Raw genomic sequence first — 10,000 nt, 5'->3', positions numbered from 1 at the left:
AAGTGGAGGGAAAATGTCACGTTTTTAGGTTTGCAAAAAACCTCCCCAGTCTTTCAATGATCTTCACATAAGATTTGTCTAAATATATATAAATGAGCTGATTTTTTTCCCACTTCCCATGTGAGTGTCATGCTAAATTCGCGTTGTAACAAGCTTCTGTTGCTGGACTTAACATACACGTAATATTTTTTCCAAGGTTTGAGTCATCGCCGATTCCTCCAATATATAGATCGCGTTCACATGACGTCACGGCGGCCATATCGGAAAAGTGAAACAAAGAAAAAACGGCTAAATATTCTTTTGGGAATTGAACTCTATTTTTACGAAATTTTTTCCTTTTGTTTTAGTATGCTAATGTAGATGCTGGTCACATGAGCAAAAACACTCTACTTGTACCCATATGAACCATGTGAGCGAAAGTTGTGGGTTCAATTCCCACCCTGGTCAGAGTTTTGCTCTGTCCTTGTGTGGGCCCATTTCCATTAGTAAGGCTAACACTCACATGGTTCATATGGGGTAGAAAACTAGCACTTCACATTACACTCTAATCAATTAAGTCTATTCAAATATAAGAGCTACACGCCCAACGTTTGCAAAAACGTAACCCTTCCTTGTACTTGACAAAGCACATTGTTCGCCAAACCTTAAGGTGTTATCATTTGCCCTATCGCAGATTCACCAGCTATTTTCAGCCCTCGGGATATTCCACTTCCCTAGATTCAAGGCGAACTGATCTACACTCTGAACTTGAAACCATTTAATCACAACTCCAAAAGCAATGTTCCTCCTTTCATGTGACTTCTTCCTGCCACTTATAAATTATGCTAATGTACGCTTACAGTACAGTTCAATTTCTGCAACATGGCCAATTTTCTCAGATTTTCGTATCTCACTTCTTGTAAATTATTGAACGATGTTGTCAGACGAACTCACCAATAAATTAATCGTATTCGCATTTTAATCAGCTCTGTTCACTTGACCCGTCCAGGACCCATGACCCTTCATGACCCGTCTTAATTTGGTGAGAGAATTGCACTTATGTCCAGAAATGCACACGATGACAAAAATGGCAGATTTGGCGAAAGAGCTGCACGATTGACAATCTTGGCAAAATTAGCGATTTTGGCGATATTTTGCCAATTTTGTCAAATTAGTTCATCCATCGGTATTGTCACCACGCGGGTGGACATTGGCGAGTTTGGCGATTTTGACAAATTCGGCAATTTTGGCGATGTTTTGCCAATTTCGTCAAATTAGTTCATCCATTGGTATTCACACCACACTGGTGAACATTGGCGATTTTGGCAATTTTGACAAATTCGGCAATTTTGGCGATGTTTTGCCAATTTCGTCAAATTAGTTCATCCATTGGTATTCACACCACACGGGTGAACATTGGTGATTTTGGCGATTTTGACAAATTCTGCAATTTTGGCGATGTTTTGCCAATTTCGTCAAATTAGTTCACCATTGGTATTCACACCACACGGGTGAACATTGGCGATTTTGGCGATTTTGACAAATTCGGCAATTTTGGCGATGTTTTGCCAATTTCGTCAAATTAGTTCATACATTGGTATTCACACCACACGGGTGAACATTGGCGATTTTGGCGATTTTGACAAATTCGGCAATTTTGGCGATGTTTTGCCAATTTCGTCAAATTAGTTCATCCATTGGTATTTACACCTCTTGGGTGAACATTGGCGTTTGAACAAAATCGGCAATTTTGGCGATGTTTTACCAATTTCGTCAAATTACTTCATCCATTGGTATTTATACCACGCGGGTGAACATTGGCGATTTCGACAAATTCGGCAATTACAGCTGTCATTTTACGATTCGGTTAGCTACACTTTTCACGAATGTCCTTAAACCATTTTCATTCATCAGCGTCACAAATTCTTGCTGATTTTGGGGCTCATTTGTCGCAATTCAAGCACGCTTCCAACAGACTTGTTTATTTTCGTCTTTCACACACTTATTTTCCGGTGCGCCTGTTAAATGACATGACAATTTGAAAAGGCTTTTCAGCTTTGCTTTCCCTCTCATCTAACACACTCGCGGTTTCGGCTTCTCCACTTTTCATACAGACATAATTTCTTCAAAGAAACGTGAAGTGAAAATAAAAAAATGGGTGAATAAATCACAAGAGAACTGGAAAAAAGCCTATCGGTGAAATCAACGGCTTCACCGAATACCCTGCCACGTCGAAGCTTTACACTAAATTGGGTGGATACGCCGGTACGCAGATACGCATTGGAGACGCCGAGCTTTGTGGATACGCAGTATTTCTCCCGTCTGAGGCGCCAAACAAAAAGAGAGAGGGACATTAATGTATATGTATTTCTCGTTCATAAAGCACGATGATCGAGCACAAACAATGATGTTTCTTAAAGCGTGATCAATCTCCTTGTTGATATGTATCTCTCGTTCTTATAGCGCCTTGATCAAATCATTTTGCAATTCGGTTAATTAAATTTCATTTTACGGTTCGGTTAACTGCACGAAATACCACTCGCTTCCTGATTAAGCCTAAGCGCTCGTTTCAGTGATTAGGCCTAAGCATTCTCGTAAACTTTTTGCTTTCATTTTGCGGTTTGCTTAACTACACTTTTCACGAGATCGCCCTTGCACAATTTTCATTCATCGACTACGGGATTGCGCACCGTGGTGACAGTTCATTATAGCCATATGTCAAAAGTGTAAGCGCTCCTTTAAATGATTAGGCTTAAGCACTCTCGTAAAATTTTAGCTTTCATTTTGCGGTTCGAAGAAAGTACTCGTTGGACAAGAAATGAGCGAATTCAACACAAACGTCCAATCGTCCAACTCTCTGAGGTTGACATTTGTTTCTGCGAAGCCAAAAATTCACTCTCCTAGACGAGGTTATTTATCACCAGGTAATTCTATCGTTTTGGAAAAAGAGACTGCTTTATTATTCATCAGCGTCATAACTTGCTGATTTTGGGGATAATTCGTCGAAATTCAAGCACGCTTCCATTACACCTCTTTATTTTCGTGTTTCACCCAGTTATTTTCCGGTTTTGCTGTTAAATGACACGACGATTTGAATAGGCTTTTCAGCTTTGTTTTCCCTCTCACCTAACACACTGGCGGCTTTCGCTTCTCCACTTTACATCCGCTTGAATTTTTCAAAGAAAAGCGGAGTGAAAATCAAAAAAATTGCGTGAATAACTTACAAGAGAAGAAAGAGGCTATCGGTGAAATCAACACACACAGACTAGCCGATATAATCTACATATTGACAATCGGCAAAATTAACAACATCTAGGCTCAAAAACTATGTCCCCAATAACCCTTTCTCCGCCATAAATGCAGATTGACACCTAGATTTTACTCTGTTTGGTGAGGTCAACCATTGTTCTGCAAAGCCAAAGATTCCCTCTCCTAGACGAGGTTATTACTGGGTTGCCAGTAGGCAAACCCAGTCAAGATCTGTGTTTGATTTCGTGGTTTTTTCGGTTTTTTTTTTCCGTGTCGGGAAAAGTCTTGCCTATCAGCCCTGCTAAGTGGTGTCTTTGTGTATAGAGTCTTTTGTGCGTATTTTGTTAGCTTTGAGGGGACTAGGGTAATGTGTAGATTTCCCTGGTGAACACAGGAGAATATTTAATTATTAAACCTGCAATGGCTTTGAAAGTGATTGTAACGCGAATGGCGTTTTAGTGGAAAAAATATACCTTTATGAGATGAAGAATGGAACGTCAATTGGAGTAATGAAACAGGCGGGGAAAATAAATATCTGGAATCTTAAAAGCGACGAGGAATGGTCTTCGACAACAGTTGCAGTCGGATATGAGAAAGTGTGCGTTGTTTCTAATCTTATTTTATAAACTGTGCTGGTATGTAGAACACTGACAGTAAGTGGGAAATTCAGTATGGGTGTAAAAGGAATCGAACGTCTTGAATGTATCACAGTGTTTAGTGAAGTGGCATCTTATTTGTCTGGCAATTTCGTGGGTTGTTTTGTTATTCCTGGGTTGCCCTATGGCAAACCCAGTCGAAAATAGGTAGATTTCCGTTTTTTTTTTTTAGTATTTTTTTCCGTGTCGGTAAAAGTCTTGCCTCTCACTCCCCTGGTAAGTGTTGTCTTTGTGCATAGAGCCTTCTGCGCGTATTTTCTTAGGATCGAGAGGGTAGTGGAACTGCGTAGATTTCTCTGGTGGACACAGTAGAATCATTAACTTAGCCTGCAATGGTGTCGAAAGTCATGTAACGCGAATGGCATTTTGGTGGATCCTTAAACAAAATATACCCTTATGGAGCTCAATAATGGAAAGTCAGTTGGATAACCTAGGCAGGAATCTCAAAAGCGACGAGTACTGGACTTCGACAACAACCTATCGGCCGTCGAGACGAAATCAAAGTGAGCTGTATTTACCTGAAGTACATGGTAATTTAACACGATTGAGTTTCTTGTCTTCACGCACGCAATGAAATAGGAAGAGGTTTTCGCCTCTAAGAGCAAATATGTTGTTTGTTTCAATAAATTTTTCGCTGGAAAAGGATTCTGTGGTATTTTCTGCCTTTGTGGATTACAATATCATGTTGTGTATTGAATTTTCGAGCTTAAGGTTGAAATGTGGTATGGGAGAAGTTTTTTAGTATTGCTCTGTAAGCAGGAAGGGTTCACAGGCGTGACCCGAAAACACTGACCCCCGGTCCATGGACCCCTCTACGGACTGGGTCCACGGACTGCCTCACGGACCGGTCCACGGACTACCCTTACGGACCCCCTATACGGACCACCCTAAAACAACATAGAAATGAAAATAAATAAAAACTGTAGATTTGACTTACCCAGTTGTCTGGAAAGACCACTCGTGTCACTCGTGTCGGCGAAATGTCAACCGTAACGCTCCGCAAATTCAACAGACTAAGGCTCAGGCTCAGGTAAAAAGTCTATTAATCACATATTGCCCCTTCCTTCGCTGTGGACCCGAATCCTTCGAAAAAGATTGATAATAGGTAAGTTCTATTTGTATTTTCTTTCTTTCCCTCCGCCATTTTGTCCGGATCGTGGGGTGCAGGGATGGCGCAGTGGTGAGAGCACTCCCTTCCCACCAATGTGGCCTGGGTTCGATTCCCTGATTCGGCGTCACATGTGGGTTGAGTTTGTTGGTTCTCTACTCTGCACCGAGAGGTTTCCTCCGGGTAATCCGGTTTCCCCTCTCCTCAAAAACCAACATTTGACTTGATTTACTTTCATTGTTCATTTCAGTTTACAGTGTCCCCAATTAGCGCTCCATCGCTAGAACGACTAGACACTTAAATAAAGTTCCTTTCCTTTCCTTTCCTTTCTATTCTCCATCGGGTTTGTGAACTCGCCCCAGGCTTCACGATCTCTCTGTCCTAAACAAAATGGCGGAAGAACTTAGTTTCGAAGTACTTTGGTCAACAGCGAAGGAAAAAACAACACCTGAGCCTTAGTCTGATTTGCGGAGCGTAACGGCTGAGATTTCACCGGCAAGAGTGGTCTATCCAGACAACCGGTATAAACAAATTTTCAGTTGTTATTTATTTTTAATTCTGTGTTTTTTGGGGTGGTCCATAGAGGGGGTCCGTAGAGATAGTCCGTGGACCGGTCTGTAAGGCTGTCCATGGACCCGGTCCGTAGGGGGGTCCATGGACCGGGGGTCAGTGTTTTCGGGTCACCCGGTTCACAGGCCTGTTGGAAGCGTGCTTGAGTTTCAACAAAATGAGCCCCAAAATCAGTGAAAAATTGTGACGCAGTTGAATAATAAAGTAGCTGCTATTTCCAAAATGATGGAATTACCTGGTTCGAATAAATAACGTCGTACGCGTCTTGGAGAGTAAATTTTGACTTTGCATAAACAAGACTTGGGCGATTGTGATCTTTGTTTTGACTTCGCTCATTTCATTGTCAAACTTTACAACACTTGACAGAAAAAGAAACTTTCAAAAACCCGGTATCTTGCCATCATTTGACACAGATACTTCACTGTTTGGCGCGTAAACATGCCGCGGTAATTTAATCACGGCGCCCGCTGAATTCCGGCGATGTCACTTTCGATTTTGCGATTTATTTGTGCAGCCAAAACGTACAATAACAAAATTTAACGTTGCAAAAATCCCCCAAAATGTTTGTCGCTGATCTTAACTGTTTATATTCCATATTCACGGTTCAAAATAAATGTTGTTTTCATGTCGTAAATATGTTATTCTCGAGCGATCGTCCTGGAAACTTCCTTCTGCTCTTTCTAAAAACTGTGTATCAATATTTATTTACTTTTGCATCAATATTTGTTTTTGCATAAAGCAAGCTAACAAAATCTGTACCTTGCTGAGTTCGCATTTGTTAGCGTTAATAGTATTTTCGGTCCGATGCTTCTGTTTTGTGAGGGGTATATTATTTTGGTCTCCCATGCAAACACTAACCCCGCCCAACAGGGCTTAACTTCAGTGAAAGCTGTCAGATGCTCAGAGGGCACGCTTAAACTTGTGGTGAAAAGAAGTTTATCAACATGTCAGCCCAAAAGCCAATGTTTCTCACTTCCCATTTATTTTCTTTAATCTTTCTGGGTTCAGTACTTTGCTAGTAACCACATGTCTTCTCAGACTATTTACCCAAGACTTCTACCATGGCACTACAATGATAGACAATACCAAAACAATATCGTGCACTGTTAGAGCTACACATTACGCAAGGACAGATCTGTTTCGTCGTACGAACGTGTGAGGACCTGTGAGCCAAAGGGCCTCGTCTGGTATGACTTCTTAATGACCCCCCAACTTGAAAAAAATTGTCTGGAACGGTGCACGTACCACAGCCAACCCAGTGTACCCTCACGGAGGGTCTAGTTTATCACTAGGTAATTCTATCGTTTTGGAAAAAGAGACTACTTCATTATTCATCAGTGTCACAAATTCTTGCTGATTTTGGGGATAATTTGACGAAATTCAAGCACGCTTCCATTAGACCTGTTTATTTTCGTGTTTCACTTAAATATTTTCCGGTGTGGCTGTTAAATGACACGATGATTTGAATAGGCTTTTCAGCTTTGTTTTCCCTCTCTGTCTCACCTAACACACCGGCGGCTTTCGCTTCTCTTTACATCCGCTTAATTTTTCAAAAGAAAAGGGGAGTGAAAACAAAAAAAATTGCGTGAATAACTTACAAGAGAAGAAAGAGGCTATCGGTGAAATCAACACACACAGACTATCCGATGTAATCTACATATTGACAATCAGCAAAATTAACAACATCTAGGTTCGCTCAAAAGAAATGTCCCCATTAACGCTTTCACCGCCACAAATGTAGATTGACACTTATGGATTTTACTCTGTTTCGTGAGGTTGACCACGAAGGCCGCACACAGAGAGAAATTTGCCTCGCGAGGCCAAAAATATCAAACATCTTGATTTTATCCTCACGGCCTCGCCAGGCGTATTTCCAGCGTATTGCGCACCAAAATTTTTTTCTCCCCACACACGTGAGTGTGATATCTCCACTTATGTCCACGGCGTAAGTGTCCACATCGTTCCGGTCGCAGGTTGCAATTTAACCTGCACAGGTTGCAGGTTGCAATTTAATTATAACTGGAAAACTGCTGGTCACACTAAAAATAGTTCATAACCCATATACTCATCAGGGGTTCTTACATAAAGTAGTTGGCGTCTTTTACATGGTAAAAACTTGGCAACTTCACCCTTCGGCAAGTATATTCTGTCTATCGTAAAGAGCGTCATGTAACAGTCACGGTAACTATCGATTTACCTTTGTTTTAAGTGCCAGCGGTTTTCCAGTTATAATTAAATTTCAACCTGCAACCTGCAACCTGCAAAACATACCTGCCGTTGACTGGATTGCATACATCGGGAGACTATAATAAGTGGACACACATTAAGTATTCTTGCTGTAAATTATTTCTTAAATTGCTGTATTAATTAACAATTAGACCCATAGCCCTTGCAGGCTATGGGCTAATAAACAAAGGAGACTTTTGTCTGATTGGCTGTTGAAAATTGTAGTATCCAGTTTTCCAACCGCGCGCTGTAATATAAACAAAGATGGCTTTCGAAGCGGTGATTTCAACCTGTGCTTCTTCGATCGTTCTATATAGCTTCTGCCAGTTGAAGGTGGTCATTTACAGTTTACGTGACAGGGAAAGATTCTGCAAGGGGCATTTTAGTCGGTGGGAATTTTTCTTTCGTTACGCTTCTTGTAAGCAGCCCTTTTAGTCTGCTCGGGGAAGCAACGCCTCTCAAATTGCTTCGAGTCACCTTTTATACTTTTTAGCTTTACTTCTCCATTTAAGTGAACAACAAATGCTCAAAGTGCGAAAAGACCCGAGCAAAGGCCAGATTCCTTTGTTGGGAAGGGAGTGCTATCTAACGTTGTTGCGAAATATATCCCTCGAGCTCGCAGGCTTCGATATATCCAACTTGAATGCAGCGCTGGAAGGAAGTATGTCACTTCATTCACTTTCTTTCATTGATCGTTTAGAGTTATGAGATGTCCTCAGTCCTTTGAAAGAACATCTTATCTCAACATATACGTCGACAGAAATTTAATACCAGCCGCTATTTTGTGTATGTGTCTGAGGCCAACCTGGTTCACTGCATTTATCTCATGTGCAAACACTCTCAAGATACACTACCTTAAAAATTTCAAGAACTTTCATTTAACGGAACCAAAACATTATTCTTAGATACATCAACTGATCATGAAGGCATGTTTGATAATATATGCTAAAATGAGTCAATAATGAAGTTTCAGTTTATTACTTTATTGGATAATTCTGTCCTTGATCTATGGTAACTCCATTAAGTCTAGCCATAGTAATTATTCATTGTTTTCATCATTTATGCTACCAGCGAATTATTCAAAAGTGATGTTGATGTTCTTAAGAAATCTATACAATAGTGACGAATGATGTGGTCACTGCCATCAGACTTGTAGGTTGTACTGAAATGAAATTTTCTGAATGAGTTCTCTTTGGGGAGGTAAAAATTTCACTTGACCATTTGAAGATGTAAAATTACACCCACATTAAATGTACAATTAAAATTGGGATGTCTGGAAATACATAAAGTAGGTCTTGTCTTCTGTGCAATGTTTAAAATTAAAAGGACAATTAAAGGCAAAGGAGACTTTGTGGTAGAACCCTGATACAATATTAACTACTCATTAATTTCGATGTGGGCAGTTCATGCTCATTCATATTCATTGCTCACGTTTGTGGTAAGTTACTATCTCACTGCAGAGAATAAAGTAAATTTATCTAAATCAGGATGAAAGTGTACAAAATGTGCAGCCATTGATCTTAAATGTTTTTAGTCTATTAATTAACCCATTGACCCTTGGGGGTTCCCTATTGAAGAGTAAAATACCAAGTATGGCCGGTTTTGGCCGGTTTAGGGGTGAAAGGGATTTATATTATAATATTATTAAATACAGTACGTCAATAATATTACCGTATCAGTAATTGAGCCAGTATTTAATAACTAATATGTCCCAATAAAATTTAATATTGATTCCAACAGTGTTAAGTAATTAATATACATTGATTTATGATGATGGAACATCACACACCATTTTGTGTTCATTAAATTTATTTTTTACGTCATTCTTGGTGTATGGCAACTTATAGTAACTGCAAAAAACTTGCAGAAGAAATTGAAGAGAAGGTATACCTGAATATTATGGCTGTTTTGTGTCAAAAAATTTAATTGACCTGGTTTTTGTTTATTTTTGCTGCCATTCCTTGCACACAGTCACATGTCTCATAAAACTTGAATGTGCAGACAAAGGTAAAATAATTCACTGTACAAAGTTTAAAGAATTGTTATATTTGTATTATTTATTAAATGGGATTCCAAAAGCAGAAAGGTGCAAATAGTGACACACACACCCATGCAAGGCAGCCACACAAGGCAATGAAAATTTTAAAATATACATTATTTACAAAATATAATGTACAATTACTTATCATGTAAATCATCATGAACAAAATTA

Source organism: Montipora foliosa, unplaced genomic scaffold (genome assembly GCF_036669935.1).
Source record: "Montipora foliosa isolate CH-2021 unplaced genomic scaffold, ASM3666993v2 scaffold_332, whole genome shotgun sequence".
NCBI lineage: Eukaryota > Metazoa > Cnidaria > Anthozoa > Scleractinia > Acroporidae > Montipora > Montipora foliosa.
Note: the sequence above shows the minus strand (reverse complement) of the source record.